The 24,096-nt window shown below is 40.0% G+C and overlaps 1 protein-coding gene across 1 annotated transcript in view; it reads right to left on the minus strand.

Moving 5' to 3' along the window:
* PPM1B (protein phosphatase, Mg2+/Mn2+ dependent 1B) overlaps positions 1-18,397 on the minus strand; it is a gene marked incomplete at its 3' end in the record, with an annotated part of 86,537 nt that extends 68,140 nt beyond the window's left edge. Inside the window, exon 1 of the mRNA XM_079721127.1 lies at positions 18,294-18,397. The remainder of the gene's footprint in view (positions 1-18,293) is intronic.
* Positions 18,398-24,096: the final 5,699 nt, after the last annotated feature.

The raw sequence follows: 24,096 nt of genomic DNA on the forward strand, positions 1-24,096 counted from the left end.
AAACATCATTTCTCTCTCAATACGTTGAGGGGGGGAAAAGATTCTCAGTACCAAATGGAGACAAGGATATAGAGCTGTGCTGTCTGATACAGTAGCTACTAGACACTTGTGACTAGTAAGAATCTGAAATGTGGCTAATGCAAATTGAGACTTACTGTTAAATGTAAAATACATGCCATATTTTGAAGATTTAATAGAAAAAAGAGAATGCAAAAATCTCACTGCTATTGTTTACATACCAAAATGACATTTTTTATATACTAAATACATCACTAACATTAACTTCACCTTTTTTGTTTAATGTAACTACAAGAAGATTTTAAGTTACATGTATGACCAACATTATATTTATATAGGACAGCACTGATATTGATATAGAGCAACAGGCACTTTTATATACCACTGGCCAGAGTATAAATTGGTACAGCCACTTTGGAGAGAATTTCAAAATATTTAGGTAGGTTGTAGGATTAGAATAACCTACAATTCAGGAGTTATACTCCTAACTTTGTGCTCTAGAGAAACTCTCACACATATATACAAAAAGATGTAAATTATGTTTCAGCACGATTGTATATAAATACAAAAATAATCCAAATGTTCATCCAAAGACACTAGACAAAATGTATTATAATCACACAATGAGATACTATGCAATACTATTTAAAAAGAGGAATAGATCAACAAGGAAAAACTTTGCAGAAATGTTAAGTAAAAAAAGCTAATTGTATAAAAAAATTCCATATACAATCATGCTCAGAAACTATAAACTATCTTAAAACAGTCCTATACGCTATTTACACATAGATACATACATGGAGATTGTATATATGAGGGTAGGCACAAAATTCAAGACAGTGGGAAAGAAACGATGGTATCCAGGAAGATTACAGAGGGGCTTCAACTATACCAATAGTGTTCTATACCCTAAAATAAGCTGGGTAGTGGGTACTTTATGTTCTTTATTCTTTTTATGCCTGAAATATTTGTTTTTAACATATGATTTTGTATACCATGTATAGCACTATAACTGGGTATACTTTATGGTTTGGGGGACATAAGCAAAAACTTCACAATTTTAATCATGTGAAAAGCAACCTTTATACCTTGAATAACATCAGGATGCAGGAGAGGCAACATTTAAACACCAATTATATAAACACCAATTTTATACCACTACTATCAACATAATGAGAAAAACGGAAGAATACAAATCAGGGGTCAGCAAACTTATTCTTTAAAGAACCAAACAGTAAATATTCGGGGCTTTGCAGGGCCATATGGTTTCTGTCACAGCTACTCAACCCTGCCATAGTAGTGGGAAAGCAGCCAGACAGTATGCAAACAAATGAGCATGGCTGTGTTCCAATAAAACTTTATTTACAAAAACAGGCAGCAGACCAAATTTGGCCAGTGAGCTACGGTTTGATAACCCCTGTCAAGATCCGTCTTTAAAAAAGAAATCAAGGGCATCCCTGGTGGCGCAGTGGTTAAGAATCCGCCTGCCAATGCAGGGGACACAGGTTCAAGCCCTGGTCCGGGAAAATCCCACATGCCGCAGAGCAACTAAGCCTGTGCACCACAACTACCGAGCCCGTGTGCCACAACTACTGAAGCCCACGCGCCTGGAGCCTGTGCTCCACAAGAGAAGCCACCGCAATGAAGAGTAGCCCCCACTCTCCACAACTAGAGAAAGCCCGCGCACAGCAACAAGACCCAACACAGCCAAAAAATAAAATAAAATTAAAATAAAATAAATAAAATTTTTAAAAAAATCAATACATCCATTAAGTCAAAGTCTGAAGGAGAAATGGATTTCTATAGTAACAAAGTATGCCATGAATTACCCGGTAATCATAAAAGAGAAAATGTTTCTTGTCCATGGAGACATCTAGCAATCACCACCTTAACCCAGCGATCAAACTTAGTACCACAAATAGTGCGACGCAATCATTTTGTACCCCCGATGTGATGTAATATGAAGCAGCATCACCTATGAAGTATCCTGGCCAAATGTTTAACCTGAATTCAACGCAGTCTTTACTTAAGTTTTAAACAAGTTTCAAAAAAACAATCAGACAAATTCTGAATACAGGATATTTTACAAAATAATTGGTCTCTTGAGAAAGTCAGTTTTTAAAACTGGTGTTTAAATTTAAAAGAGAATTGAGACACAACAGCAAATGCAATGTAATACAAGATCCTCACTGGACCTTGGTATAGAGGGGAAAAAACTTTATAAGACATCTGGATTGGGGATTACATGACTTCTGGGGATTAGATAATTGTGTTACGTACGATAAAAATATTTTAAGTATTGAGGAAAATGTCATTTTTTGGAGATTCATACTTAAGTATTTAGGGGTGAAGTGACATGATGTCTATAATTTATTTTTAAATGGTTCGGCAAGATTATGGATGAAGCAAATAGAGCAAAAATATAAAATATCATCGAATTAGGTGGTGGCATATATGAACTCAATGTACTGTTACAATATTCCGTAGGATTAAAAATTTTCATAATAAAAATGCCAGAATGCAATGAGATTATATACTTATTAAATTTTTTTCATCAATTTCCTCCTCAAATATTAGTCTTAAGTTTCCCTAAAAGCTCTCAAGGTCCTAAACTTTCCTAAAGTTCACAACCCTGATGTTTTTCCTTTGAAGCATCTGATTTCTACAAGTGAGAACAAGGCAATAAAAGGTAAGACTATCTAATTACACTGCCATTTGACTTTTATACATTTTATAAAGATTCTTAATATATAAAACATACTTATAATTCCTTTATAGCATTCTTTTCACCTTGTATAATAATTCATATACACGTTTACTCCTTTCCTCATACCACACACGGCAGACTCAGATAATCTTTGTTCCCCAAAGGATCGAACACTAGCAGACAATATTTACTTACTAAATAAAAATTGAATAGCAGGAAATTTGTGTTCATACCTTTAACACGTTAAGCATCAAGTCCTTGAGAAGGAATGCAAACCTCCCTCCCCTCTTCTTACTCTCTATTCTCCTCCCGCTAAAAGATACTGTTTTTATGGGAAAATTTATTCAGCAAATATTTATAGAATATAATATAGATACATGGATAAATCTGCACACAAAACTAACACAGTTGTTGTCCTTATGTTGCTTACACTTTGGTAGAAAATGACAATCTTAAAACAGAACTCTTTTTTTTGCGGTACGCGGGCCTCTCACTGTTGTGGCCTCTCCTGTTGCGGAGCACAGGCTCCGGACGCACAGGCTCCGTGGCATGTGGGATCTTCCCGGACCAGGGCATGAACCTGTGTCCCCTGCATCGGCAGGCGGACTCTCAACCACTGCGCCACCAGGGAAGCCCAGAACTCTTAATTTAAGAGTCAAAAGGACCTCAAGACATCAGATGGTCCAGCCCTCAGCCTTAATGCAAAAATAACACATTACAGATTAAAGCCACTAAACTGGAGAAAGAATAAGTAACTCACAAAGTCACAGGATCATTAAAAGGTTCAGTGGGAACCTCAAACAGGGTCTTCTGCCTCCTGGTTTACCATATATCATTTAGTATAGCAATAAGAGAAAGCACTCAGACGTTCCAAGGCTCTATGGTAATGACTACCTGGAATACCCCAACCCAACAATTTTATGAAATATCCTCACTTAACAAACAAGAACACTGAGGCTTAGAAACATTAAGTAACTTGCTTTAAATCACCCATCTACAGAGTGGTGGAAGAGGGATTCAAATCTAGGTAGTCTGACTTTAGAGTCTATGCTTCCAATCACCTTCCTCCTTTTGGAACTTTTTCCAGAAACATAACCCACTCCTAGTACAAAGATTTCTTACACTTAATATACACATACAAACATAACAAAACAGTGCCAAGCATCCTACAGCATTACCTAAAAGCACAGAGTAGCAAAGATTCAGAAATATGTATCTAAATCTTTGGAAAAGATGTCTCATGCACATTTGTGAAACAGTAATTCTCACCTAGGTCTGTGGATGTAGACCAGTTTTCATTCTTAGGTGACTAAGAAGAATTACAAATAACAAATTTAAGGCCTAAAAACATACTCTTTTAATGTCGTCACTGTTTGGCCAGCACCTCTGACTATCGTTCAAGTATAATCCTGAAGCTACTGCTATCTAGCATCTCCCAAACTTTGTTAGACAAAATATCACACAACCAGTTAACCATCACACTTATTTTTACCTTGTTAGATCATTGTCAGTCCTCTTAAAACCCAGGGTCAGTGTTATTCCAGACAGCTCTCTATAATTAACTATGCATCTCTACTCCTTTATATTCAAAATATACCTTATACCTGACTCCATAACTTGGCCATGTAATATATATCCGAACCAAAACAAAAGACCCACCTACATGAATTCCACTTTGTAGGATGGTCATAAAGTCTGAAAACATAGATATTATTTTAACATATTCTATAACATCAATAAACCATTTATTGTGTATGCATCTGTGTTTCCAGACCTGGTAGCCACCCTGTACTTAAATAAAAATCAAGTAAGCAAAGACAGGCAGAAAAAGCAACACAAATCAAAAGTACAAGAGCAAATAACCTGAACTAAAATACAAACCTATCTCTGAGAAAAAGACTCAAGATGTAAGATAAGAGCAATAACATCCTACATCATCACTTAATCCTTATAAGCCTCTACTTCCCTTATGAACTAGAGTTAGATTTTATAAAACAAAAACAAAATGAAAGTATAACTTAACTCTTATTATGTACTGAGCTAAAAGTTACCATTTCACTTTCACATTTTGATTCAAAACACTCCATAACAGCTGAACATAAAGAAATTAAACTCAGTTTCCTTACATTTAGGACCTAGAACCACCAAAGCTTTAATTAAATTTTGAATCATATAAACAAACCCAGTTATAAGAGATAATTTAAGAAATCAAGTAAGGTTGTTTTTGTTTTGTTTTTCCATCTAAAATACGGCACTCAAAAGATGTCCAAATGTTGAACAGCTAAATGAACCTGGTCCAAATTACAGTACTAAATTTAATATATTCAAAAGTTCAAGTTCTTTTGCACATCAGTTTTGATAAGTGATAAATACATTAAAAGTGAAACTAGAAATTTGAAGGCTTATTTGAGTGCTATAAAGGAGGTCTCTTAGGTCATGAATGGAACTAGTGTTCATTTTTATATTGGGGCACTGAAATAAACACAAGTTGATTTGCTTTAAAATAAAAAAATCGATCTCAATTCACTGCAGCAAGCAAGATCACATGAAACTCTGACTCAATGACTCACTAATGAAAGCAAAAAACCATTATGCATTAAAACAAAAACAAACATCAAAGATCTCTCATGCTTATCTTAAAAGTGTGCAATGTTTGTGTAAACTTAAGAAAAGCCATCTTTACCAAACTGGATCATCACTATTAAAGCTAAAGAACAGAAGTAGAAAACTAAGCACGTACTTCATCACTAAGTGCAAGAGGACATCCTCATGCAGAAACTTACAATGCAGGAAGACAAAGACACAACTTCAAGTAATATACCACAACTACGGAATTATATATTTTATAGGTACATAAAGTTATTTAAACTTTAAACCAAGTTATTTAAACCAGACTTGTTAAAAGTCCTGTTTACCCTCCTCCCATTATCCCATCTTTCCTCCCATTCTCCTGTCCAAGAACTCCTCTATCCAAGGTTGGACAGTACATGGTGTTTCCCCCAGCTTCCCTCATGCCTAATGTAGGGATTTCTTTTTTTTATCTTTGGCTCACATTTTAATCTTAGGTACAACAACATTTCCCCCTTCCTACTTCCTCTTTTCATATTCCAGTTTTTATCCAGTTACAGAAAAACTCTTCTTCCCTCTCTCTTGTCAAAAATAGTAAAGCTCTAATCATAGCTTCTCAGCAAAGTGTAGAAAACACCATAGATGCCAAATCCCACTCATAATTAAATCATCCACAAAGGAAGCAGAGTTGTAATGTAAATTAAGGAAGAGTTTGTTAACGGATCTCCGAGGGCAGGGATTTTGTCTATTTTGTTGGGCCTCCTGCCTGGAATGGAACCTTGCATATTAGAAGGCACTCAGTGAATGCAAGAATAATTGGGGGGTAAGAGGAGGGTAGCCCACAGACTGAATACTATTAAGCTCTACTGAATTTTTTTACTTCTCAATGGGTTGGTAGCCTAGAGAAGTAACAAGAAGCCTCTCATATCTAAACTTGATCTCCCACACATTCTATCATTTAGAGTTGCTTTGAGTTTAATTATTTCCCTTTGTAAGACTAGGAAGGGCCACCTGTGTTCAATAGATAGCACCAGTTCCTTAACTCAGAGTTGATTGCTTTAATCAGAAAATGGAAAAAGAAAAACTCTTTGCCAAAATAGCTTAAGCACCCATGAGTAACACCAGAAATACAGCTACACGTGGAACAACTCCTACAGAACACCTACTGAACGCTGGCAGAAGACCCCAGACCTCCCAAAAGGCAAGAAACTCCCCACATACCTGGGTAGGGCAAAGCGGAGAGATTCCCGCACAGAGGATCGGTGCCGAGCGGCACTCACCAGCCCGAGAGGCTTGTCTGCTCGCCCGCCGGGGCGGGCGGCGCTGGAAGCTGAGGCTCGGGCTTCGGTCAGAGCGCAGGGAGAGGACTGGGGCTGGCGGCGAGAACTCAGCCTGAAGGGGGCTAATGTGCCACAGCTAGCCGGGAGGGAGTCCGGGAAAACTCTGGAGCTGCCGAAGAGGCAAGAGACTTGTTCTTCCCTCTTGGTTTCCTGCTGCGCGAGGAGAGGGGATTAAGAGCGCTGCTTAAAGGGGCTCCACAGACGGGCGCGAGTCGCGACTGAAAGCGCGGAGCCCAGTGACGGGCGTGGGACGCTGGGGCTGCTGCTGCCGCCGCCAAGAAGCCCGTGTGCGAGCGCAGGTCACTGTCCACACCGCCCTTCCGGGAGCCTGAGCAGCCCGCCACTGCCGGGGTCCCGGGATCCAGGGGCGGCTTCCCTGGGAGAACGCACGGCGCGCCTCGGGCTGGTGCAACGTCACGCCGACCTCTGCCGCTGCAGGCTCGCCCCGCACTCCGTGCCCCTCCCTCCCGCCCGGCCTGAGTGAGCCAGAGTTCCCGAAGAGGCTGCTCCTTTAACCCTTTCCTGTCTGAGCGAAGAACAGACGCCCTCCGGCGACCTACACGCAGAGGCGGGGCCAAATCCAAAGCTGAGACCCGGGAGCTGTGAGAACAAAGAAGAGAAAGGGAAACCTCTCCCAGCAGCCTCAGAAGCAGCGGATTAAAGCTCCACAATCAACTTGATGTACCCTGCATCTGTGGAATACATGAATAGACAACAAATCATCCCAAATTGAGGAGCCAGGAGTCAGTACTGTGCCTCTGAGGTGGGAGAGCCAACTTCAGGACACTGGTCCACAAGAGACCTCCCAGCTCCACATAATATCAAACGGCGAAAATCTTCCAGAGATCTCCATCTCAACACCAGCACCCAGCTTCACTCAACGACCAGCAAGCTACAGTGCTGGACACCCTATGCCAAACAACTAGCAAGACAGGAACACAACGCCACCCATTAGCAGAGAGGTGGCCTAAAATCATAAAAAGTCTGCAGACACCCCAAAACACACCACCAGACGTGGACCTGCCCACCAGAAAGACAAGATCCAGCCTCATCCACCAGAACACAGGCACTAGTCCCCTCGACCAGGAAACCTACACAACCCACTAAACCAACCTTAGCCACTGGGGACAGACACCAAAAACAACAGGAACTACGAACCTGCAGCCGGCAAAAAGGAGACCCCAAACACAGTAACATAAGCAAAATGAGAAGACAGAAAAACACACAGCAGGAGAAGGAGCAAGATAAAAACCCACCAGACCTAACAAATGAAGAGGTAATAGGCAGTCTATCTGAAAAAGAATTCAGAATAATGATAGTAAAGATGATCCAAAATCTTGGAAATAGAATAGACAAAATGCAAGAAACAGTTAACAAGGACCTAGTAGAACTAAAGGTGAATCAAGCATCGATTAAAAACACAATAAATGAAATGAAAAATACTCTAGATGGGATCAATAGCAGAATAACTGAGGCAGAAGAACGGATAAGTGAGGTGGAAGATAAAATAGTGGAAATAACTAATGCAGAGCAAAATAAAGAGAAAAGAATGAAAAGAACAGAGGACAATATCAGAGACCTCTGGGACAACATTAAACGCACCAACATTCGAATTATAGGGGTTCCAGAAGAAGAAGAGAAAAAGAAAGGGACTGAGAAAATATTTGAAGAGATTATAGTTGAAAACTTCCCTAATATGGGAAAGGAAATAGTTAATCAAGTCCAGGAGGCACAGAGAGTCCCATACAGAATAAATCCAAGAAGAAATACGCCAAGACACATATTAATCAAACTGTCAAAAATTAAACACAAAGAAATCATATTAAAAGCAGCAAGGCAAAAACAACAAATAACACACAAGGGAATCCCCATCAGGATAACAGCTGATCTCTCAGCAGAAACTCTACAAGCCAGAAGGGAGTGGCAGGACATAATTAAAGTGATGAAGGAGAGAAACCTGCAACCAAGATTACTCTACCCAGCAAGGATCTCATTCAGATTTGATGGAGAAATTAAAACGTTTACAGACAAGCAAAAGCTGAGAGAGTTCAGCACCACCAAACCAGCTTTACAACAAATGCTAAAGGAACTTCTCTAGGCAAGAAACACAACAGAAGGAAAAGACCTACAATAACGAACCCAAAAGAATTAAGAAAATGGGAATAGGAACATACATATCGATAATTACCTTAAATGTAAATGGACTAAACGCTCCCACCAAAAGACACAGATTGGCTGAATGGATACAAAAACAAGACCCATATATATGCTGTCTACAAGAGACCCACTTCAGACCTAGAGACACATACAGACTGAAAGTAAGGGGATGGAAAAAGATATTCCATGCAAATGGAAACCAAAAGAAAGCTGGAGTAGCAATTCTCATATCAGACAAAATAGACTTTAAAATAAAGACTACTAGAAGAGACAAAGAAGGACACTACATAATGATCAAGGGATCGATCCAAGAAGAAGATATAACAATTGTAAATATTTATGCACCCAACATAGGAGCACCTCAATACATAAGGCAAACACTAACAGCCATAAAAGGAGAAATCGACAGTAACACAATCATAGTAGGGGACTTTAACACCCCACTTTCACCAATGGACAGATCATCCAAAATGAAAATAAATAAGGAAACACAAGCTTTAAATGATACATTAAACAAGATGGACTTAATTGATATTTATAGGACATTCCATCCAAAAACAACAGAATACACATTTTTCTCAAGTGCTCATGGAACATTCTCCAGGATAGATCATATCTTGGGTCACAAATCAAGCCTTGGTAAATTTAAGAAAATTGAAATTGTATCAAGTATCTTTTCCGACCACAATGCTATGAGACTAGATATCAATTACAGGAAAAGAGCTATAAAAAATACAAACACATGGAGGCTAAACAATACATTACTTAATAACGAAGTGATCACTGAAGAAATCAAAGAGGAAATAAAAAAATACCTAGAAACAAATGACAATGGAGACACGACGACCCAAAACCTATGGGATGCAGCAAAAGCAGTTCTAAGAGGGAAGTTTATAGCAATACAATCCCACCTTAAGAAACAGGAAATATCTCGACTAAACAACCTAACCTTGCACCTAAAGCAATTAGAGAAAGAAGAACAAAAACATCCCAAAGTTAGCAGAAGGAAAGAAATCATAAAAATCAGATCAGAAATAAATGAAAAAGAAATGAAGGAAACAATAGCAAAGATCAATAAAACTAAAAGCTGGTTCTTTGAGAAGATAAACAAAATTGATAAACCATTAGCCAGACTCATCAAGAAAAAAAGGGAGAAGACTCAAATCAATAGAATTAGAAATGAAAAAGGAGAAGTAACTGACACTGCAGAAATACAAAAGATCGTGAGAGATTACTATAAGCAACTCTATGCCAATAAAATGGACAACCTGGAAGAAATGGACAAATTCTTAGAAATGCACAACCTGCCAAGACTGAATCAGGAAGAAATAGAACATATGAACAGACCAATCACAAGAACTGAAATTGAAACTGTGATAAAAAATCTTCCAACAAACAAAAGCCCAGGACCAGATGGCTTCACAGGCGAATTCTATCAAGCATTTAGAGAAGAGCTAACGCCTATCCTTCTCAAACTCTTCCAAAATATAGCAGAGGGAGGAACACTCCCAAACTCATTCTACGAGGCCACCATCACCTTGATACCAAAACCAGACAAGGATGTCACAAAGAAAGAAAACTACAGGCCAATATCACTGATGAACATAGATGCAAAAATCCTCAACAAAATACTAGCAAACAGAATCCAACAGCACATTAAAAGGATCATACACCATGATCAAGTGGGGTTTATCCCAGGAATGCAAGGATTCTTCAATATACGCAAATCAATCAACGTGATACACCATATTAACAAATTGAAGGAGAAAAACCATATGATCATCTCAATAGATGCAGAGAAAGCTTTCGACAAAATTCAACACCCATTCATGATAAAAACCCTGCAGAAAGTAGGCATAGAGGGAACTTTCCTCAACATAATAAAGGCCATATATGACAAACCCACAGCCAGCATCGTCCTCAATGGTGAAAAACTGAAACCATTTCCACTAAGATCAGGAACAAGACAAGGTTGCCCACTCTCACCACTCTTATTCAACATAGTTTTGGAAGTTTTAGCCACAGCAATCAGAGAAGAAAAGCAAATAAAAGGAATCCAAATTGGAAAAGAAGAAGTAAAGCTGTCACTGTTTGCAGATGACATGATACTATACATAGAGAATCCTAAAGATGCTACCAGAAAACTACTAGAGCTAATCAATGAATTTGGTAAAGTTGCAGGATACAAAATTAATGCACAGAAATCTCTGGCATTCCTATATACTAATGATGAAAAATCTGAAAGTGAAATCAAGGAAACACTCCCATTTACCATTGCAACAAAAAGAATAAAATATCTAGGAATTAACCTACCTAAGGAGACAAAAGACCTGTATGCAGAAAATTATAAGACACTGATGAAAGAAATTAAAGATGATACAAATAGATGGAGAGATGTACCATGTTCTTGGATTGGAAGAATCAACATTGTGAAAATGACTCTACTACCCAAAGCAATCTACAGATTCAATGCAATCCCTATCAAAATACCACTGGCATTTTTCACAGAACTAGAACAAAAAATTTCACAATTTGTATGGAAACACAAAAGACCCCGAATAGCCAAAGCAATCTTGAGAACGAAAAATGGAGCTGGAGGAATCAGGCTCCCTGACTTCAGACTATACTACAAAGCTGCAGTAATCAAGACAGTATGGTACTGGCACAGAAACAGAAAGATAGATCAATGGAACAGGATAGAAAGCCCAGAGATAAACCCACGGACATATGGTCACCTTATCTTTGATAAAGGAGGCAGGAATGTACAGTGGAGAAAGGACAGTCTCTTCAATAAGTGGTGTTGGGAAAACTGGACAGGGACATGTAAAAGTATGAGATTCGATCACTCCCTAACACCATACACAAAAATAAGCTCAAAATGGATTAAAGACCTAAATGTAAGGCCAGACACTATCAAACTCTTAGAGGACAACATAGGCAGAACACTCTATGACATAAATCACAGCAAGATCCTTTTTGACCCACCTCCTAGAGAAATGGAAATAAAGACAAAAATAAACACATGGGACCTAATGAAACTTAAAAGCTTTTGCACAGCAAAGGAAACCATAAACAAGACCAAAAGACAACCCTCAGAATGGGAGAAAATATTTGCAAATGAAGCAACTGACAAAGGATTAATCTCCAAAATTTATAAGCAGCTCATGCAGCTCAATAACAAAAAAACAAACAACCCAATCCAAAAATGGGCAGAAGACCTAAATAGACATTTCTCCACAGAAGATATACAGACTGCCAACAAACACATGAAAGGATGCTCAACATCTTTACTAATTAGAGAAATGCAAATCAAAACTACAATGAGATATCATCTCACACCAGTCAGAATGGCCATCATCAAAAAATCTAGAAACAATAAATGCTGGAGAGGGTGTGGAAAAAAGGGAACACTCTTGCACTGCTGGTGGGAATGTGAATTGGTACAGCCACTATGGAGAACGGTATGGAGGTTCCTTAAAAAACTACAAATAGAACTACCATATGACCCTGCAATCCCACTACTGGGCATATACCCTGAGAAAACCATAATTCAAAAAGAGACATGTACCAAAATGTTCATAGCAGCCCTATTTACAATAGCCCGGAGATGGAAACAACCTAAGTGTCCATCATTGGATGAATGGGTAAAGAAGATGTGGCACATACATACAATGGAATATTACTCAGCCATAAAAAGAAATGAAATTGAACTATTTGTAATGAGGTGGATGGACCTAGAGTCTGTCATACAGAGTGAAGTAAGTCAGAAAGAGAAAGACAAATACTGTATGCTGACACATATATATGGAATTTAAGAAAAAAAAAGGTCATGAAGAACATAGGGGTAAGACAGGAATAAAGACACAGACCTACTAGAGAATGGACTTGAGGATATGGGGAGGGGGAACGGTAAGCTGTGACAAAGTGAAAGAGCGGCATGGACATATATACACTACCAAACGTAAGGTAGATAGCTAGTGGGAAGCAGCCGCATAGCACAGGGAGATCAGCTCGGTGCTTTGTGACCGCCTGGAGGGGTGGGATAGGGAGGGTGGGAGGGAGACGCAAAAGGGAGGGGATATGGGAACATATGTATACATATAACTGATTAAATTTGTGATAAAGCAAAAAATAAAAATAAAAAAATAAAAAAATAAAAAAAATAAAAAAAAAAAAAGCACCCATGAGTAATATGGACACTCCTAGATTCTCCTATTCATAAGAACATCTATTAACCATCCCTTTTCAAGGTTAGGAGTGCACTTATACATACCTACACCAAGAAAATGCAATTATACTTAAGAATCAGTGACATTACCCTCAAGCTTTTAAAAGTTCTTTAAAATCCTTCAGAACTTCACAAATTTATCAAACCTACTTCTTCTCAGGTATGTACTATCTATCAAACAAAATCTATACACTTGGTTTTTTTCTTATATAACAAACTTGATTATACTTAATAACATAACCACATTTGACAACAGTTTTCCATGAAAGAAAAGGTTTTTCACGTTTCTTTCATACAAATGCACTTTTCATTCACAGCCTATTTTGAAATGGAGATCATTCTACATAGACAAAAAGCACCAGCAATACCGGACACAGGCCTTACCCTCCCTATATCACTACCAGTAATTGGTCCCATCTCTAAAAGTAAAACAAGTTCCTTAATATTAAATACAAGTCTTGCAATGTTTCTCTCTCATCTAAACTTCAGACCATGTTTTAGTAGATCTTCTTTTATTCAAAAGGATGCAAAACAAGTTTTCCAACTAGCATTATGTTTCTAAACTTTAAGATCTTTAATTTTCAAGAAATAAATCAATGTAAAGCCAATAAATATAATCTTGATATTTTAACATACTCCAAAACTATGAATCCATTTTTAGCAAGTTACTATTAAACTACTTATTAAGTCATAAAAGCATGAAATTGGCAAACTATGCTGTAAATGTTACAAATCATGTTAAATGTCTAAATATATGAACAAGTTAAAATACAATTGACTGTTAAACTACTGGGTTCTTCAATAAGTTATTACGAAGGGTATCATACGTTAAGATATTGTAGATGTGGTCAGAAGTTAGCTGTAGCAAAAGAAAAAAAAATTTACTTGAGAAATTCTGTGTCATGGCTTACCATAATTCAGAGCAAAATGTTTATGTCTATCATTAACATTAAACTCAAGAGGAGAAATAAAACTTGAAAACTTAAAAAAAAAAACAGGTATGAGCTACCACATGGTATTTGTTTCCTAGGTTGCTAGATGATACTAAAAACTAAATCTCAAAATCTTCATAACGCCTGAGAAATGAAACTACAGTAGATAGACTACACTTTTGGAAAGCTTTATACCTTTATCAAAAATTCAGTGAAGACTTATTTTTATAACACTGATTCAACTACCTAATCAAATCACTCAAGTTAGTCTAAATGGTGGTGGTCTGGTCTGGGGACAAACCAGAGAGACAGAATGCTGAAAAGTGTAACTCAACTCAAATCTAAACAAGGAGGCTAAATCACCTTAGAAATGTTTCATTTGAAAAAAAAGATTCCAAAATGGCTAATCAGAGATATAAGCATACTTAAATTAGTTTGAAATATCAAAAGTTATTTTATTTTAAATCAGTGTTTTGATGTAAAGACGTATCACCAACAAAGACAAGAATAAAAAACAGATTATGAACCCCATGTATCTTTTTTTTTTTTTTTTTTTTTTTTTTTTTGCCGTACGCGGGCCTCCCACTGCTGTGGCCTCTCCCATTGTGGAGCACAGGCTCAGCGGCCATGGCTCACGGGCCCAGCCACTCCACGGCATGTGGGATCTTCCCGGACAGGGGCACGAACCCGTGTCCCCTGCATCAGCAGGCGGACTCTCAACCACTGCGTCACCAGGGAAGCCCCCATGTATCTTTTTCTTCACCTATACTTGTTAGATCAGCTGCTAGAAGCTGATGACAAGCTCTGTTACTTTATAAATTTTGACAGTCAAGCAAAAACTATAAAAATCAATACTCCCCAAATCGACACTATTATACCTTCACTGTTTAGTTTGAGTACAGGATAGTGAGATGGGTAGTAATCCAGATTACACTTTTGGAGTTTTCTCAATTTCTAGGAATCTTACTCATATCCCCAATTAATCAATCCTCCTAATCCACACAGTGTGAAAAATCATCAAAAATCCATATTCCCCAAAATTCTCATACCACTCATTGTAATTTTAACCTATGTATTACTTAAATAAATTTTCCTATTAGAATTTTGGAACTTAAAAAAATTTTAACTCTTAGAACTCTGATACTTCAGTTGTTTCCCTACTAATTTTTGCTTAAAATCAGTGAACTGTGAAAGGCATATTTCACAAAAAAGTAAAATGCCATGTATCATATTTTAATAAGTTAATTCACCTTATTAATATCTTTTGAAGGACTACTGTAGAGTTCTATTTTATTTACTTTCTATGCTAGATGATGTCAAAAAATACTTTTAAGTAATTACATATAATATACAAATATTCATATAATGTAGATAATATATGTAACTACCACCACTGAGTATGGGGGGGAACATTCACTCCCAGTATCACGTGCAATAAATGTTTACCAATCCATCTACAAGGACATGTTTGCAATCCTTCCACTACTGGCTCAGCCAGTTTTCAATGAAACTCCACAATCGCTAAACAATACTATGGCAAATTCTACTCTTCCACGAATGCCAAGAGATAGTGTATCAGCGTCACATTTTAATTCAAAAAACTCCATAAAAAATGTACTTTATAAGAAAATAAACTTTCAACGACAGCTACTTTTTCTGACCTCGTCAACTTGTGAATGAGGCGTTCTAAGAAGCACAGATATTTTAGACACTATACTATTCCTTCAAATGATGTAATCTTAAGGGATTTGGTAATTACATGTGAATTACTAACATAAGCTAATAAGCTAACTAACATAAGCTAACTGAAAAGGCTTTCACCTGTTCCTGGAGTCTTTACAGAAATCACACCCAGTATAAGAAAACAGGTGTTGAAAGTTCTGATGGTCACATCTCAGAGAATAATCACAACGTGAACAAATCCGAAGGGTAATGTCCAAGAAACTGGGGAAATCTTAACGGGTATGAAAGATCAAATAAAAATACTATTTCATGCTGACAGTGCAACATAAACACTGCAGAAACTGTAGTAAGACTTTTTATGAGAGCAAAAATAAATGAAGAGGAGAAAACACAAACAACCATTAAAAAAAAAAAAGATTAAGAAGACAGTGAGAGAAGGTAAGAAGCACAGCAAAAATCAGGATTATCACTGAAAGAAAATCTGTTGACTAACAAAATCTGTTGTAAATACTAAATAAAACTTCTACTGAAACAACCCCATTGTCCATTCAAGAAGCCTACAATATTATTCCTTTAAGAAATTACCATTTCAAGGCTTCCCTGGTGGCACAGTGGTTAAGAATCCACCTGCCAATGCAGGGGAAATGGGTTCGAGCCCTGGACTGGGAGGATCCCACATGCCGCGGAGCAACTAAGCCCGTGTGCCACAACTACTGAGTCTGAGCTCTAGAGCCCGCGAGCCACAACTACTGAAGCCCACGTGCCCAGAGCCCTTGCTCGCGCAACAAGAGAAGCCACCGCAATGAGAAGCCCCGCACCACAACGAAGAGTAGCCCCCGCTGGCCGCAACTAGAGAAAGCCCGTGGGCAGCAACACAGACCCAATGCAGCCAAAAATAAATTAATTAATTAAAAAAAAAAGAAATTACCATTTTAATAGTAAAAAGGCAACTATATCTTTTTAAAAGGCTATACACTTGGGGCTTCCCTGCTGGCGCAGTGGTTGAGAGTCTGCCTGCCGATGCAGGGGACACGGGTTCGTGCCCCGGTCCGGGAAGATCCCACATGCCGCGGAGCGGCTAGGCCCGTGAGCCATGGCCGCTGAGCCTGCGCGTCCGGAGCCTGTGCTCCACAACGGGAGAGGCCACAACAGTGAGAGGCCCGCGTACCGCAAAAAAAAAAAAAAAAAAAAAAAAAAAAAGGCTATACACTTGGAAAAAACTACTATAATAATTAGAATAACTTGCCTCACCATTTATTTAGAAATGCTCTATTTAAAAGCAGGCCAACAATAGGAACTTTGCTATTGCACAACAGAGAAAGTAAATGAAATGTCTATTAACATTCAGTGTCTATAGCATGTTTCTGCATCTCCTAGAACATACTGATTTACGCTAACCTGAACAATTTACCACTTCTACATCCATGCAGTAGCTCAAATAAAATGAGTTCCCGTGTTAATCCCACAGTAAACCTCGATAATTCTCACATCACAGGAGTTGTAAACGTTTGTTAACAGAAAAGAATGTTTTTCCCAAAATAGCTACATAACTCTTAAGACTACTCAAATTCCTAAATAATCCTTTTTACAAGACTCCCGCCAACTTTATTTTGATACATTAAACATGTGGAGCCTATTTTAAAAGGTATTTAACAGTGACTTCATCAAAACAGCTTCCTAGTTGTTCTCATAATATCTTTTTTTCTAAAGTTTTCAAGTTGTTTTTAAGCCAACTTGAATAGTGATGAATTTGAGCCGCTATCAAAATCCTTAAGCAGCATTCTGCCAAACAAGATAGGCAAAAATGTTCTAGATCTGCTCAATCTGACATTAGAGGTCATGCAACTTGAAAAATGAAATAACTATTTCCAACACTCATTGAGCCCTTCATTTTAAAAATAACTTCAGGGCTATTTCCACACTCTACATTTAATAATACAATTTTTTAAAAAGGATGTTAGGCTCGGTGAAATCAGAAACTGATCTGCCACTTAAAGCTGGTGAGTCTATTCTTAATGGGCCTCTGGTAGATTTGGGATACTGACGATAGCAGTTTCATTTAAGAACTTCACTAGTAAAAAGAATGACATTCGAAAAGGACTGCTGGGGAAGGCAGGGAAGAGAAGGCTGGAGTCTCCTGAGAAGAAAAAGAGAAACGATTTAAATAAAGTCGCTAAGGAGGAAGGAGGTGGTGAGACGCGTAGACAGAAGAGCGAGAAAGAAGATTTAACGAGGAAGTGAAATGGAGCGCAGAGGAAGGCAGAAGCTAATCAGGAAACAAATGGGAAAAGGTAGTGTTTTCAAACAGGCATGCATCAGGAAGGGACGAGTTACGGCCTGGAGTAGCCACAGTGCTTTCAGGTGAAAGAGATGCTCGCAGACAACAGGGACAAGCAGTTTACTTCCAGGAGCAAACTAAAATTCCCTGCCCCGAGCCTCTCCCAGCCTCGGCCGAGCGCGGAGGCGGCGGCTGGGGAAGGGGCCTAGCCAGGAGCCAGGCCCGGCGTTCCGCGCCTCTGGGCTCCGCGGCCGAGGGAAAGAGGCGAGGATTAAGCGGGGAGAGGTCCCGGCCGCAGCTCGGCGGCACCCCGAAAACGGTCCGGGGCCTCAGCGGTGCCCGCGAGCCGTTTCCCCTGCGGCGGGGCGCCCAGCGGCCTTACCTGGGGCGAGGGAGGGAGGCGAGGTCTAGGGCGTCCGCTCGCGCCCTCCGCAGAACCCCTCTGCTGCACTCAACCCAGGCTTCCAACGGAGGCGCTACCCTGGCTCAGCCGCCGCTTCCCCCTCGGGGTCTTGGCCACCGCCTCCGCCGCCTCCGGGGCTGTTTACACCGTTGGGCCCCGCACGCCGCCGCCGCCGCCGCTGCCGCCTTCTCTCCACCCTAGTGCCGTTGCCGATTCGGCCGCCGCCACCTCCTCCGCCGCAGCCTCGTCTCTCTGGAGCATCTTCCAGCCACCGAACCCTGAGAAACAGAGACTCCAGCCGCGCCGGCAGGAAACTCCCCCGCAACTGCTAGGGGGACGAAGCGGTCAGAGCACCGGCGGCTTTTCCGCCATTGAGCAGCAGCCGCTCCGCTCCTTCTGCAACCTCCCTCCCCGCACCCTGTCCTTCCCCGCCCCTCGGCGAGCCCCGCCCCCAGCTCCCACCCATTGGGACGCCGCGCGGTATCTCGCTGTATCCGGTTTGCTGGACGGCCCGTCAATCACCGCCCTCCCTCCCAGTTCCGCAGCCCCTGTGCCGCCGTCCTTAGTTTTTCCCGCCCACAATGCCCCGCCTCTGGGTTCCTAATTTCCCATTGGGCATCAGTGGCCACCTTCAATTGGCAAGGTCAGCTATCCATCAAACACCGCCCACTGAGTGAGACCCAACCCTTCATTACCCTTTACTTCATTCAGCCCCGCCTCTGCTATACCTCCGGACGTCAGGGACCAACCCACCCTAACAGCCATACGTAGACACCGTCGTCAATCAAATAACGCCCACCTGCGCTCCGCCTCTTAAAGCCCGAGTCCTAGCGATAGTCTTTTCTTATTGGTATAAAGGGTGGCCCGAACTCTCAATCATTGGCGTTCTCTACATGTCCGTCACGGAACCTATTTCCAAGTCCGTCACACCGGCTTTTTTTAAATGAACGCGCAAAAGGCGGGGAAGTATTCGAAAAGCGATTGGCTAGTCTTCGGAAACAGTCAAACCCAGAGTCTATGCGGAGCCTTCTCGTTCTGTGAGGACAATGTCCCTTTATTTTTGACTTCCAAGCCTCGCGTAAAACGAACGCCATAAAAGAGCCAGCGGGCTGTCCAATTATAGGTGTGGAGGCCTAGTCCCACCCGGAATTGCAGGGGGTTGGCTGCTGATTGGCAAACAAAGTCCTACTAGGCCCTCATTGGAGGATATAAACGCCTCTCTTAGACTTCGAGACGGGAAGGGAAGGCGCAGGCGAGGACAAGAAGCGATCTACGGAGAGGCGGTTGTTTTGCTTTAGCCAGCGGGTGGGGCGCACGCGGGAGAGGGAACCTCAGGAGGCAGGGCTCTGGAGGAGGTGTTGCGGGGAGGGGAAAGGCCCGGATGCTCCCTAACAATGAAATCATCGCCGACCAATCAGAGCAGCTGAACTGGGATACCTGCCTAACCTGTCCCCAGAAGCGAAGAAAATGAGTTAGAGAGCGGGAAATTGGGGTGTCAGGAGAGGACAAAAAGCGACGTGAGAAAATGAGACAGGAGATCCCTTCAGGAGGATTCTGTGCTGTTAGGGGTTATTTTTATTCCTTCTCGGCCCGCACTGCCTGGCATTCAGCCCTTGACATTTCCGTGTTTTGTTTCTTAGTCAACGTTGATTTTAGAAACTCTTGGCCTAGTCTTTGACATTCGTTCGCTCCACAGTTACTGAACGCCTGCTACTTGCCAGGCACTGGACGGAGAGCTGAAGTACAAAACTAAATTAGGTATAAGATGATGGGTGCTATAAGTGAAACGTGGTGACGGTGAAGTAAAGGATCTCCTGTGAGTAAGTTTATGGAGGAAGGCTTCACAAAGATACAGGATTAGTCTAGAATGAATGACTCAATAGGAGGATGAGGGAAGTGGACTTAATTCTTCCAGCAACTGAATTAGACTAAAAGGTACTGCCAGGTTAATCTGCCCCTCCTCCACCCCCAACAAAAGAATGATAGCTAGAGTGTAATGAAGGCATTCTAGTACCTTAAGATACATTTTTTTTTTAATGAAAATTCCCTGAAAGAGAATTTAAACCTTATTCATACTTTGGTGTAAATTGGTTTGGGTAGACAATTTAAGCTAAGATCCAACAGAGTGCTGTTCAGCTTAAGGGCTGTCAGTGTTTGGGGGAGAAAGGCAAATTTAAGAATAGGGCAGTTGTCCTAGCCATGGTGAGGATGGCAGAAATAAAGACTTGATTGCAATTCAGATTTCTTGATCTACTCAAGTTTGTGTAAGGATAGTGTTTCTTACAGCATGGTGGCTAGACCACCAGCATCAGAATCACCTGGGGTGCAGATTCCTGGGTCCACTCACATCTATAATATCAGGGACTCTGGGGACAAGACTTAGTTGAATTTTTAAACGATTCCCCAAGGTGGTTTTTATGAACACCAAAGATTAAGACCTTCTAGCATAGGTAATGAAGACACCATAAACTAAAATTCAGTTTCCCTATTTCTGCACCTTGGGAAGACAAATAATAAGAAAAAGAAGTAGGCCCATTTAGATTTTGCCTCTCCCTTGTCCCCTTTGTTATCAGTATGGGATCATACAGTTCTCAGGAAATATTTTTTCAATGACTTATAGAATCTGTTTCTTTAAATCATACTCCTTTGCCTGACACATCTTATATAGGGGTAAGGGAATCTAGGATCCCAGCTTCCAAAACAGGAATCATGCTAAAGATCATAAAAATGGAGACATCTAGGGACCCTTGTCTTGAGAATCCAAGCAACCGCAAAGGGCATCAGAGAATTTTCTTGGTCTGCTTGATGTCCTTCTCACTTTCCCTTGGTTGACCTCAAAATTAATACAACTCACAATCATTTAGGTGGGCTCATCATGCATTCTTTCAATCACTAAAAATAAGGATGTTTTGAATACTGTTCTAGGTGCTGAGAATATAACAGGGATCAAAAAGATTTTAGGTTAACTTTGTTATATACTTTATCTAATTAAAACAGTAAACCAATAGAGAAGGTCCAAGAAGATTCACAAAATTGATGTGTACCATTATAACATATAATGTGTCAGAAACATTGAGTACCATCGTAGTGGGCTCTGCTACAAACTAGCTATGTGGCTTCAGCTAGTAACTAAGCTATCTTCAGCTAGTCAACAAGCTTTGGTTTGCTCTTCTGTAAAATAGCAATCATAACATCTTCCAAAGTCAGATGAAGAACTTTAGACACTCTTAGTAATAATACAAAGCACTCCCCAATACATAATTTAAAATGGAAATAATACTAAACGTAACGTAGAAAAGGTTCTAATTTTTCCAATGTTGACTATAGTATTCTCAAGTTCTTTTTTAAATAAGACATCAGATATCAATTTTTTCCAAATTTGGGTGCCCCAGTTTTGCTAGGGCACTAAGCCCACACTTGGTAATCCAGTGCTGCCTACTTCACGTGACTATTTTAAAGATTAAATGGGATATGGTATATAATAGCACCAAATACAGTGCCTGTCACAGTTGAATCAGAATCTTTATATGTCAGAGAAGAAATTTCATTTATTCATTCAGCATATTTATGTGCCTGTTATATGCAGATGACTATATTCTCTGACAAGGAGCTTCAGAATCAAACTTCAAGTAGTCTGATTTGAGCAGAATGATCCTCTCCCTTCTTAACCACTGGAAATGTTCCACTAATAAACCTGTTTTCTTCACTTAAAAAAAATTTCACCAGCTCCACTCTACAAATATTTATTAAGCGTTCACTGTGAAGCAGGTACTATGGTAGGTGATAGGCATTGCTGCCTGTGGAATTAATTAACTGATACTGTGGTATAAGAAATATATATTTGGTCTTCATCCAAACATAGTTTTGCAGCTATGTTTCTGTTTTATCTATGCACAGATGAAAGTAAAATCAAGCAGAGGCAAAACCAAGAAATCTTTGCAGATACCAGTAGGTCCTCAACGCACCTAGCTCTCTCATTCCTAAGCCATTAAAGACCTTAGGCTCTGAGACACCAGGGCTTCACAGCTTTCTAACTTCCATTAAGATCAAGTGGATCTGGTGCCACGGATGATACTTTAACTGAAGTTTATCCCTAAGGTCATGTAACTCTCAAAGCTTGCATTAATCAGAGTCTGGCAAGAAACAGATGGTGCAACCAAATTAGGAATTTTGAGGAGAGTGTAATAAAGGGACTATTTTCAAAGATGCAGGCAGGGTAGAGATAAATCATAAAGTCTAATCCCCTCAGGCTAGTAATAGGGAAGCATGGTATCACCTCTGTTCCTGAAGGGATGAGAGTAGGAAGGGCTTCCAGAAACCTGTACCTGGAGAGCGTTGTATGCAGAGGGTTCCGTGGCAAGAACTCTGACCTGTGGTGAAGGACAAAGTAAGCCCTCTTCAAGTAGGGGATAAATACCCCAGCCTCACTCTTCTCCCTCCCTTTGATCTCCCACAGGTGCTACCCATTGGCCAAACCCAACTGGAGCCTGTTGATGCTATCCATATAGGTCACAGAACAAGATGGAGAAATGGAGGGACAGCTGGATGTCTAGAGGGACACCAAGAGATATCCAACACACATATATTTGAAGACAACAAGCACACACATATCATTTATTTCTAGTTATAGAATTCATCTTTTTCCATAGTTGAAGAAAATTCAAGTCATAAAACGAAGAAGAAAAATGTTAGAAGAAATCCCTAAAATCAAAGATCTCAAAGTATGGTCTGAGGACCCCTGAGGGTCTACAAGGTCAAAACTATTTTCACAATGATATTAAGATATTATTTGCCTGTTTTACTCCTGTTCTTTCACAAGAATACAGTGGAGCTTTCCAGGGGCTATATAACATGTGCTATTGCAACATACTGAATGCAAAAGCAAATACAGATTCCAACTGTCTTTTTTTTTTTTTTAAACTAGGATTTTTTTTTTTTTTTTTTTTTTTTTTGGCTGTGTTGGGTCTTTGTTGCTGCATGTGGGCTTTCTCTAGTTGCAGTGAGCGGGAGCTACTTTTCGTTGTGGTGCACGAGCTTCTCATTGCAGTGGCTTCTCTTGTTGCGGAACATGGGCTCCAGGCAGGCGGGCTTTAGTAGTTGTGGCTCACGGGCTCTAGAGTGCAGGCTCAGTAGTTGTGGCGCATGGGCTTAGTTGCTCCACAGCATGTGGGATCTTCCCAGACCAGGGATCGAACCTGTGTCCCCTGCATTGGCAGGTGGATTATTATCCATGGTGCCACCAGGGAAGCCCCTCCAACTGTCTTTTATTAAGCCAGAGTTTAAAGAGATTTGCAAAAATATAAGACAATGTCTCCTTCCTCACTAATATTTTTGTTATTATTATAGAAAATAGTGATGTGTCACCAAAAAATGCTATTTATGTAACATACTATAAATTGATAAATATTTTTAAATTTTAATTTCTAGTATAATAAATATTTATAGATATAACCCACACAGACAAAAGCTCTTTGGGTACTCAATAATTTATAAGAGTGCACAGGGATACTGACATCAGACTGTTTGAGAACTGCTCTAATCATACTCCACCTAGGGCCAGCTCTAAAAGTAAGCCAGTGTTAGTTTAATGAGCTGAGGAGTAGGAGGATGGGAAGAAAAGGATGACCCAGAAGCTAATATGCCTGCCTCCCTTCTCTCCACTCTCTTTTCTTCCCCTTTACCTATTTTTAAGCCTTTTCAGATTTCCTCTCCCTGTTGAATCCCTGTAGCACTTTGCTGCTGCACTCCTACTGCACTTATCCTATTCTACCTCATATTTTAA

This window comes from Hyperoodon ampullatus (assembly GCF_949752795.1).
Source record: "Hyperoodon ampullatus genome assembly, chromosome: 15".
Classification (NCBI taxonomy): domain Eukaryota; kingdom Metazoa; phylum Chordata; class Mammalia; order Artiodactyla; family Ziphiidae; genus Hyperoodon; species Hyperoodon ampullatus.